At 43.0% G+C, this 13,371-nt stretch overlaps 1 protein-coding gene across 2 annotated transcripts in view; it reads right to left on the bottom strand.

Moving 5' to 3' along the window:
* The window catches only part of hook3 (hook microtubule-tethering protein 3), a 79,703-nt gene that overhangs the window by 5,576 nt on the left and 60,756 nt on the right, over positions 1 to 13,371 (bottom strand). The gene's annotated exons all lie outside the window — the stretch shown is intronic.

Genomic DNA, 13,371 nt, shown 5'->3' with positions numbered 1-13,371 from the left:
CACGTCACTCTCACATCTGAACACACACACATCTGAAACACACACACGTCACTCTCACATCTGAACACACACACATTACTCTCACATCTGAACACACACACGTCTGAAACACACACACACACGTTACTCTCACATCTGAACACACGTCTGAAACACACACACGTCACTCTCACATCTGAACACACACACATCTGAAACACACACACACGTTACTCACATCTGAACACACGTCTGAAACACACACACGTCACTCTCACATCTGAACACACACACGTCTGAAACACACACACACAAGTCACTCTCACATCTGAACACACACGTCACTCTCACATCTGAACACACACACATTACTCTCACATCTGAACACACACATTACTCTCACATCTGAACACACACACGTCTGAAACACACACACGTTACTCTCACATCTGAACACACACACATCTGAAACACACACACGTTACTCTCACATCTGAACACACACACGTCTGAAACACACACACGTTACTCTCACATCTGAAACACACACACACACGTTACTTTCACATCTGAACACACACACGTTACTCTCACATCTGAACACACACACACGTTACTCTCACATCTGAACACACACACGTTACTCTCACATCTGAACACACACACATTACTCTCACATCTGAACACACACACGTCTGAAACACACACGTTACTCTCACATCTGAACACACACACACGTTACTCTCACATCTGAACACACACACGTTACTCTCACATCTGAACACACACACGTTACTCTCACATCTGAACACACACACGTTACTCTCACATCTGAACACACACACGTTACTCTCACATCTGAACACACACACATCTGAAACACACACACGTTACTCTCACATCTGAACACACACACGTCTGAAACACACACACGTTACTCTCACATCTGAAACACACACACACACGTTACTCTCACATCTGAACACACACACGTTACTCTCACATCTGAACACACACACATTACTCTCACATCTGAACACACACACGTCTGAAACACACACGTTACTCTCACATCTGAACACACACACACACGTTACTCTCACATCTGAACACACACACGTTACTCTCACATCTGAACACACACACGTTACTCTCACATCTGAACACACACACGTTACTCTCACATCTGAACACACACACGTTACTCTCACATCTGAACACACACACACGTTACTCTCACATCTGAACACACACACGTTACTCTCACATCTGAACACACACACGTTACTCTCACATCTGAACACACACACGTTACTCTCACATCTGAAACACACACACACGTTACTCTCACATCTGAACACACACACGTTACTCTCACATCTGAACACATATACGTTACTCTCACATCTGAACACACACACTTTACTCTCACATCTGAACACACACACGTTACTCTCACATCTGAACACACACACATTACTCTCACATCTGAACACACACAGGTCTGAAACACACATGTTACTCTCACATCTGAACACACACACGTTACTCTCACATCTGAACACACACACGTTACTCTCACATCTGAACACACACACATCTGAAACACACGTTACTCTCACATCTGAACACACACACACGTTACTCTCACATCTGAACACACACACGTTACTCTCACATCTGAACACACACACGTCTGAAACACACACGTTACTCTCACATCTGAACACACACACGTTACTCTCACATCTGAACACACACACGTTACTCTCACATCTGAACACACACATGTTACTCTCACATCTGAACACACACACGTTACTCTCACATCTGAACACACACACGTTACTCTCACATCTGAACACACACACGTCTGAAACACACACACGTTACTCTCACATCTGAACACACACACGTTACTCTCACATCTGAACACACACACGTTACTCTCACATCTGAACACACACACGTCTGAAACACACACACGTTACTCTCACATCTGAACACACACACGTTACTCTCACATCTGAACACACACACACGTTACTCTCACATCTGAACACACACACGTTACTCTCACATCTGAACACACACACGTTACTCTCACATCTGAACACACACACACGTTACTCTCACATCTGAACACACACACGTTACTCTCACATCTGAACACACACACGTTACTCTCACATCTGAACACACACACGTTACTCTCACATCTGAACACACACACGTTACTCTCACATCTGAACACACACACGTCTGAAACACACACACACGTCTGAAACACACACACGTCACTCTCACATCTGAACACACACACATTACTCTCACATCTGAACACACACACATCTGAAACACACACACGTTACTCTCACATCTGAACACACACACGTCTGAAACACACACACGTTACTCTCACATCTGAACACACACACACATCTGAAACACACACAGGTTACTCTCACATCTGAACACACGTCTGAAACACACACACGTCACTCTCACATCTGAACACACACACGTCTGAAACACACACACACACGTCACTCTCACATCTGAACACACACACATTACTCTCATATCTGAACACACACACACGTCTGAAACACACACACGTTACTCTCACATCTGAACACACACACATCTGAAACACACACACGTTACTCTCACATCTGAACACACGTCTGAAACACACACACGTCACTCTCACATCTGAACACACACACGTCTGAAACACACACACACACGTTACTCTCACATCTGAACACACACACGTCTGAAACACACACACGTTACTCTCACATCTGAACACACACACATCTGAAACACACACACGTTACTCTCACATCTGAACACACGTCTGAAACACACACACGTCACTCTCACATCTGAACACACACACGTCTGAAACACACACACACACGTCACTCTCACATCTGAACACACACACATCTGAAACACACACACGTCACTCTCACATCTGAACACACACACATTACTCTCACATCTGAACACACACACATCTGAAACACACACACGTTACTCTCACATCTGAACACACGTCTGAAACACACACACATTACTCTCACATCTGAACACACACACATCCGAAACACACACACACGTCACTCTCACATCTGAACACACACACATCTGAAACACACACACGTTATTCTCACATCTGAACACACACACATTACTCTCACATCTGAACACACACACATCTGAAACACACACACGTTACTCTCACATCTGAACACACGTCTGAAACACACACACGTCACTCTCACATCTGAACACACACACGTCTGAAACACACACACACACGTCACTCTCACATCTGAACACACACACATTACTCTCACATCTGAACACACACACGTCTGAAACACACACACGTTACTCTCACATCTGAACACACACACATCTGAAACACACACACGTTACTCTCACATCTGAACACACACACATCTGAAACACACACACGTTACTCTCACATCTGAACACACGTCTGAAACACACACACGTCACTCTCACATCTGAACACACACACGTCTGAAACACACACACACACGTCACTCTCACATCTGAACACACACACATCTGAAACACACACACGTCACTCTCACATCTGAACACACACACATCTGAAACACACACACGTTACTCTCACATCTGAACACACACACATCTGAAACACACACACGTTACTCTCACATCTGAACACACACACATCTGAAACACACACACGTTATTCTCACATCTGAACACACACACGTCTGAAACACACACACATTACTCTCACATCTGAACACACACACGTCTGAAACACACACACGTTACTCTCACATCTGAACACACGTCTGAAACACACACACGTCACTCTCACATCTGAACACACACACGTCTGAAACACACACACACACGTCACTCTCACATCTGAACACACACACATTACTCTCACATCTGAACACACACACGTCTGAAACACACACACGTTACTCTCACATCTGAACACACACACATCTGAAACACACACACGTTACTCTCACATCTGAACACACACACATCTGAAACACACACACGTTACTCTCACATCTGAACACACGTCTGAAACACACACACGTCACTCTCACATCTGAACACACACACGTCTGAAACACACACACACACACGTCACTCTCACATCTGAACACACACACATCTGAAACACACACACACGTTACTCTCACATCTGAACACACACACGTCTGAAACACACACACGTTACTCTCACATCTGAACACACACACATCTGAAACACACACACGTTACTCTCACATCTGAACACACGTCTGAAACACACACACGTCACTCTCACATCTGAACACACACACGTCTGAAACACACACACACACACACACACGTCACTCTCACATCTGAACACACACACATCTGAACACACACACGTCACTCTCACATCTGAACACACACACATTACTCTCACATCTGAACACACACACGTCTGAAACACAGACACGTTACTCTCACATCTGAACACACACACATCTGAAACACACACACGTTACTCTCACATCTGAACACACGTCTGAAACACACACACGTTACTCTCACATCTGAAACACACACACATTACTCTCACATCTGAACACACACACACATCTGAAACACACACACGTTACTCTCACATCTGAACACACACACGTTACTCTCACATCTGAACACCAGACATCTGAAACACACACACGTTACTCACACATCTGAAACACACATCTGAAACACACACACACACACACACGTTACTCTCACATCTGAACACACACACGTCTGAAACACACACACGGTACTCTCACATCTGAACACACACACATCTGAAACACACACGCGTTACTCTCACATCTGAACACACACACGGTACTCTCACATCTGAACACACACACATCTGAACACACACACACACACGTTACTCTCACATCTGAACACACACACATCTGAAACACACACACCTTACTCTCACATCTGAACACCAGACATCTGAAACACACACACACGTTACTCTCACATCTGAACACACACACGTCACTCTCACATCTGAACACACACACATCTGAAACTCACACACGTTACTCTCACATCTGAACACACACATCTGAAACAAACACACACGTTACTCTCACATCTGAAACACACACATCTGAAACACACGAAGAATAGCGCAATGACATAGAAATAGTGCAATGATGTAGAAATAGCGTAATGATGTAGAAATAGCTGTAGAAATAGCGTAATGATGTAGAAATAGCGTAATGATGTAGAAATACCGTAATGATGTAGTAATAGCTGTAGAAATAGCGTAATGATGTAGAAATAGCGTAATGATGTAGAAATAGCGTAATGATGTAGTAATAGCGTAATGATGTAGAAATAGCGTAATGACGTAGAAATAGCGTAATGACGTAGAAATAGCGTAATGACGTAGAAATGACGTAGAAATAGCGTAATGACGTAGAAATAGCGTAATGATGTAGAAATAGCGTAATGACGTAGAAATAGCGTAATGACGTAGAAATAGCGTAATGATGTAGAAATAGCGCAATGATGTAGAAATAGCGCAATGATGTAGAAATAGCGCAATGATGTAGTAATAGCGTAATGATGTAGAAATAGCGTAATGACGTAGAAATAGCGTAATGACGTAGAAATAGCGTAATGATGTAGAAATAGCGTAATGACGTAGAAATAGCGTAATGACGTAGAAATAGCGTAATGATGTAGAAATAGCGTAATGATGTAGAAATAGCGCAATGATGTAGAAATAGCGCAATGATGTAGAAATAGCGTAATGACGTAGAAATAGCGTAATGACGTAGAAATAGCGCAATGATGTAGAAATAGCGCAATGATGTAGAAATAGCGCAATGATGTAGAAATAGTGCAATGATGTAGTAATAGCGTAATGATGTAGAAATAGCGTAATGATGTAGAAATAGCGTAATGACGTAGAAATAGTGTAATGACGTAGAAATAGCGTAATGATGTAGAAATAGCGTAATGACGTAGAAATAGCGTAATGACGTAGAAATAGCGTAATGATGTAGAAATAGCGTAATGACGTAGAAATAGCGTAATGACGTAGAAATAGCGTAATGACGTAGAAATAGCGTAATGATGTAGAAATAGTGCAATGATGTAGAAATAGTCCAATGATGTAGAAATAGCGTAATGACGTAGAAATAGTGCAATGATGTAGAAATAGCGTAATGATGTAGAAATAGCGTAAGGACGTAGAAATAGCGTAATCTCCTGCTGAATAAAGTGTGGTATAAACGAGTGTCTCGTCCTCCTATAATCCTCCTCTTCTGCGTGTGTGGAGTGGAGCAGGACGACGGTCCTCCAGTGCTGCTTCAGACGCTCATCCACACACGACTGGTTTTGCCCATTTTTACTGTGTGATCAATATTAGCAGCGGCACAACGACTCATATGATCATTATCTCCAAATTATGATCAGAAATGGATAAATATTAAGTCTGCTGTTTAAAACAAAAAAAGAACTAATGTATGAGAATAGTGTGAAACGATCTGTGTTTAAAAAGCACTGCACGATTTGTGTGGATATTAGTCTTCAGTATTTAACCTTTCACATCCGTCACAGACAAACTCGAGCACTCACTAACTGTGTTCAGTGTAACAGCGCCACCTAGTGCACACTACACACTACATGCATACCAGTGTTGTCTAGGAAAGGGTTCTCAAACTCCCTGATGCCACAGACACATGAATATGATGTTCTCATGTGAGGAACCCCTTCACTGGTTTAGTCCGTCCTTCAGTTAGACTGTCTCACACATGATTTATGTTGAATATCTGTCAGCTGTTAAATTTAACTACACAATCAGATAATACCAGTTCAGCTCAGCTAATTACCAATAGAGCTGGGCGATTTTCCCCCCTAAAAAAATCTACGATTTTTTCATAAAAAACTCGATTTACGATTTGATTCGATCCTGATGTATTCACTAGTGACCCTGATGTGTTCACTAGTGACCCTGATGTGTTCACTAATGACCCTGATGTGTTCACTAATGACCCTGATGTGTTCACTAGAGACCCTGATGTGTTCACTAGTGACTCTGATGTGTTCACTAGTGACCCTGATGTGTTCACTAATGACCCTGATGTTCACTAGTGTCCCTACTATGTTCACTAATGTGTTCACTAGTGACCCTGATGTGTTCACTAATGACCCTGATGTGTTCACTTGTGTCAGGGTCACTAGTGAATACATCAGGGTCACTGTGAACACATCAGGGTCACTAGTGAACACATCAGAGACACTAGTGAACACATCAGGGTCATTAGTGAACACATTAGGGTCATTAGTGAATACATCAGGGTCACTGATGTCAGGGTCATTAGTGAATACATCAGGGTCACTAGTGAATACATCAGGGTCACTAGTGAACACATCAGGGTCACTAGTGAACACATCAGGGTCACTAGTGAACACACCAGGGTCACTAGTGTCAGGGTCATTAGTGAACACATCAGGGTCACTAGTGAACACATCAGGTCATTAGTGAACACATCAGGGCCACTAGTGAACACATCAGGGTCACTAGTGAACACATCAGGGTCACTAGTGAACACATCAGGGTCACTAGTGTCAGGGTCATTAGTGAACACATCAGGGTCACCAGTGAACACATCAGGGTCACTAGTGAACACATCAGGGTCACTAGTGTCAGGGTCATTAGTGAACACATCAGGGTCACTAGTGAACACATCAGGGTCACTAGTGAACACATCAGGGTCATTAGTGAACACATCAGGGTCACTAGTGAACACATCAGGGTCATTAGTGAACACATCAGGGTCATTAGTGAACACATCAGGGTCACTAGTGAACGCATCAGGGTCATTAGTGAACACATCAAGGGTCACTAGTGAACACATCAGGGTCACTAGTGAACACACCAGGGTCACTAGTGTCCGGGTCCGGGTCACTAGTGAACACATCAGGGTCATTAGTGGACACATCAGGGTCACTAATGTCAGGGTCACTAGTGAACACATCAGGGTCATTAATGAATACATCAGGGTCACTGGTGAACACATCAGGGTCATTAATGAATACATCAGAGTCACTAGTGAACACATCAGAGTCACTAGTGAACACATCAGGGTCACTAGTGAACACATCAGGGTCACTAGTGTCAGGGTCACTAGTTAACACATCAGGGTCACTAGTGAACACATCAGGGTCACTAGTGAACACATCAGGGTCATTAATGAACACATCAGGGTCATTAGTGAACACATCAGGGTCACTAGTGAACACATCAGGGTCACTAGTGAACACATCAGGGTCACTAGTGAACACATCAGGGTCATTAGTGAACACATCAGGGTCATTAGTGAACACATCAGGGTCACTAGTGAACACATCAGGGTCACTAGTGAACACATCAGGATCACTAGTGAACACATCAGGGTCATTAGTGAACACATTAGGGTCACTAGTGAACACATCAGGGTCATTAGTGAACACATCAGGGTCACAAGTGAACACATCAGGGTCATTAGTCACTTGACTTGATTAGTGAACACATCAGGGTCACTAGTGAACACATCAGGGTCATTAGTGAACACATCAGGGTCATTAGTGAACACATCAGGGTCACTAGTGAACACATCAGGGTCACTAGTTAACACATCAGGGTCACTAGTGAACACGTAATGACGTAGAAATAGCGTAATGATGTAGAAATAGCGTAATGACGTAGAAATAGCGTAATGATGTAGAAATAGCGTAATGATGTAGAAATAGCGCAATGACGTAGAAATAGCGTAATGACGTAGAAATAGCGTAATGACGTAGAAATAGCGTAATGATGTAGAAATAGCGTAATGACGTAGAAATAGCGTAATGACGTAGAAATAGCTTAATGACGTAGAAATAGCGTATGATGTAGAAATAGCGCAATGATGTAGAAATAACGTAATGATGTAGAAATAGCGCAATGATGTAGTAATAGCGTAATGACGTAGAAATAGCGTAATGACGTAGAAATAGCGTAATGACGTAGAAATAGCGTAATGATGTAGAAATAGCGCAATGACGTAGAAATAGCGCAATGACGTAGAAATAGCGTAATGACGTAGAAATAGCGTAATGACGTAGAAATAGCGTAATGATGTAGTAATAGCGTAATGATGTAGAAATAGCGTAATGACGTAGAAATAGCGTAATGACGTAGAAATAGCGTAATGACGTAGAAATAGCGTAATGATGTAGAAATAGCGCAATGATGTAGAAATAGCGCAATGATGTAGAAATAGCGTAATGACGTAGAAATAGCGTAATGATGTAGAAATAGCGTAATGACGTAGAAATAGCGTAATGATGTAGAAATAGTGCAATGATGTAGAAATAGTGCAATGATGTAGAAATAGTGCAATGATGTAGAAATAGCGTAATGACGTAGAAATAGCGTAATGATGTAGAAATAGCGTAATGACGTAGAAATGCCGTAATGATGTAGAAATAGCGTAATGATGTAGAAATAGTGCAATGATGTAGAAATAGCGTAATGACGTAGAAATAGCGTAATGATGTAAAAATAGTGCAATGATGTAGAAATAGTGCAATGATGTAGAAATAGTGCAATGATGTAGAAAAAGCGTAATGACGTAGAAATAGTGCAATGATGTAGAAATAGCGTAATGATGTAGAAATAGCGTAAGGACGTAGAAATAGCGTAATCTCCTGCTGAATAAAGTGTGGTATAAACGAGTGTCTCGTCCTCCTATAATCCTCCTCTTCTGCGTGTGTGGAGTGGAGCAGGACGACGGTCCTCCAGTGCTGCTTCAGACGCTCATCCACACACGACTGGTTTTGCCCATTTTTACTGTGTGATCAATATTAGCAGCGGCACAACGACTCATATGATCATTATCTCCAAATTATGATCAGAAATGGATAAATATTAAGTCTGCTGTTTAAAACAAAAAAAGAACTAATGTATGAGAATAGTGTGAAACGATCTGTGTTTAAAAAGCACTGCACGATTTGTGTGGATATTAGTCTTCAGTATTTAACCTTTCACATCCGTCACAGACAAACTCGAGCACTCACTAACTGTGTTCAGTGTAACAGCGCCACCTAGTGCACACTACACACTACATGCATACCAGTGTTGTCTAGGAAAGGGTTCTCAAACTCCCTGATGCCACAGACACATGAATATGATGTTCTCATGTGAGGAACCCCTTCACTGGTTTAGTCCGTCCTTCAGTTAGACTGTCTCACACATGATTTATGTTGAATATCTGTCAGCTGTTAAATTTAACTACACAATCAGATAATGCCAGTTCAGCTCAGCTAATTACCAATAGAGCTGGGCGATTTTCCCCCCTAAAAAAATCTACGATTTTTTCATAAAAAACTCGATTTACGATTTGATTCGATCCTGATGTATTCACTAGTGACCCTGATGTGTTCACTAGTGACCCTGATGTGTTCACTAATGACCCTGATGTGTTCACTAATGACCCTGATGTGTTCACTAGAGACCCTGATGTGTTCACTAGTGACTCTGATGTGTTCACTAGTGACCCTGATGTGTTCACTAATGACCCTGATGTTCACTAGTGTCCCTAATATGTTCACTAATGTGTTCACTAGTGACCCTGATGTGTTCACTAATGACCCTGATGTGTTCACTTGTGTCAGGGTCACTAGTGAATACATCAGGGTCACTGTGAACACATCAGGGTCACTAGTGAACACATCAGAGACACTAGTGAACACATCAGGGTCATTAGTGAACACATTAGGGTCATTAGTGAATACATCAGGGTCACTGATGTCAGGGTCATTAGTGAATACATCAGGGTCACTAGTGAATACATCAGGGTCACTAGTGAACACATCAGGGTCACTAGTGAACACACCAGGGTCACTAGTGAACACACCAGGGTCACTAGTGTCAGGGTCATTAGTGAACACATCAGGTCATTAGTGAACACATCAGGGTCATTAGTGAACACATCAGGGCCACTAGGCACTAGTGAACACATCAGGGTCACTAGTGTCAGGGTCATTAGTGAACACATCAGGGTCACTAGTGAACACATCAGGGTCACTAGTGAACACATCAGGGTCACTAGTGTCAGGGTCATTAGTGAACACATCAGGGTCACTAGTGAACACATCAGGGTCACTAGTGAACACATCAGGGTCATTAGTGAACACATCAGGGTCACTAGTGAACACATCAGGGTCATTAGTGAACACATCAGGGTCATTAGTGAACACATCAGGGTCACTAGTGAACGCATCAGGGTCATTAGTGAACACATCAAGGGTCATTAGTGAACACATCAGGGTCACTAGTGAACACACCAGGGTCACTAGTGTCCGGGTCCGGGTCACTAGTGAACACATCAGGGTCATTAGTGGACACATCAGGGTCACTAATGTCAGGGTCACTAGTGAACACATCAGGGTCATTAATGAATACATCAGGGTCACTGGTGAACACATCAGGGTCATTAATGAATACATCAGAGTCACTAGTGAACACATCAGAGTCACTAGTGAACACATCAGGGTCACTAGTGAACACATCAGGGTCACTAGTGTCAGGGTCACTAGTTAACACATCAGGGTCACTAGTGAACACATCAGGGTCACTAGTGAACACATCATGGTCATTAATGAACACATCAGGGTCATTAGTGAACACATCAGGGTCACTAGTGAACACATCAGGGTCACTAGTGAACACATCAGGGTCACTAGTGAACACATCAGGGTCATTAGTGAACACATCAGGGTCATTAGTGAACACATCAGGGTCACTAGTGAACACATCAGGGTCACTAGTGAACACATCAGGGTCATTAGTGAACACATCAGGGTCACTAGTGAACACATCAGGGTCATTAGTGAACACATCAGGGTCACAAGTGAACACATCAGGGTCATTAGTCACTTGACTTGATTAGTGAACACATCAGGGTCACTGGTGAACACATCAGGGTCATTAGTGAACACATCAGGGTCATTAGTGAACACATCAGGGTCACTAGTGAACACATCAGGGTCACTAGTTAACACATCAGGGTCACTAGTGAACACATCAGGGTCACTAGTTAACACATCAGGGTCACTAGTGAACACATCAGGGTCACTAGTGAACACATCAGGGTCATTAGTGAACACATCAGGGTCACTAGTGAACACATCAGGGCCACTAGTGAACACATCAGGGCCACTAGTGAACACAACAGGGCCACTAGTGAACACATCAGGGTCACTAGTGAACACATCAGGGCCACTAGTGAACACATCAGGGTCATAAGTGAACACATCAGGGTCACTAGTGAACACATCAGGGTCACTAGTGTCCGGGTCCGGGTCACTAGTGAACACATCAGGGTCATTAGTGGACACATCAGGGTCACTAATGTCAGGGTCACTAGTGAACACATCAGGGTCATTAATGAATACATCAGGGTCACTAGTGAACACATCAGGGTCATTAATGAATACATCAGAGTCACTAGTGAACACATCAGGGTCACTAGTGAACACATCAGGGTCACTAGTGAACACATCAGGGTCACTAGTGTCAGGGTCACTAGTGAACACATCAGAGTCACTAGTGAACACATCAGGGTCACTAGTGAACACATCAGGGTCATTAATGAACACATCAGGGTCATTAGTGAACACATCAGGGTCACTAGTGAACACATCAGGGTCACTAGTGAACACATCAGGGTCACTAGTGAACACATCAGGGTCATTAGTGAACACATCAGGGTCATTAGTGAACACATCAGGGTCATTAGTGAACACATCAGGGTCACTAGTGAACACATCAGGGTCACTAGTGAACACATCAGGGTCACTAGTGAACACATCAGGGTCATTAGTGAACACATCAGGGTCACTAGTGAACACATCAGGGTCACTAGTGAACACATCAGGGTCATTAGTGAACACATCAGGGTCACAAGTGAACACATCAGGGTCATTAGTCACTTGACTTGATTAGTGAACACATCAGGGTCACTAGTGAACACATCAGGGTCATTAGTGAACACATCAGGGTCATTAGTGAACACATCAGGGTCACTAGTGAACACATCAGGGTCACTAGTTAACACATCAGGGTCACTAGTGAACACATCAGGGTCATTAGTGAACACATCAGGGTCACTAGTGAACACATCAGGGTCATTAGTGAACACATCAGGGTCACTAGTGAACACATCAGGGCCACTAGTGAACACATCAGGGCCACTAGTGAACACATCAGGGCCACTAGTGAACACATCAGGGTCACTAGTGAACACATCAGGGCCACTAGTGAACACA

The sequence above is a fragment of the Scardinius erythrophthalmus genome (assembly GCF_964197995.2).
Source record: "Scardinius erythrophthalmus genome assembly, chromosome: 5".
Lineage (NCBI taxonomy): Eukaryota > Metazoa > Chordata > Actinopteri > Cypriniformes > Leuciscidae > Scardinius > Scardinius erythrophthalmus.
Note: the sequence above shows the minus strand (reverse complement) of the source record. Positions and strands in the feature narration are given on the sequence as shown.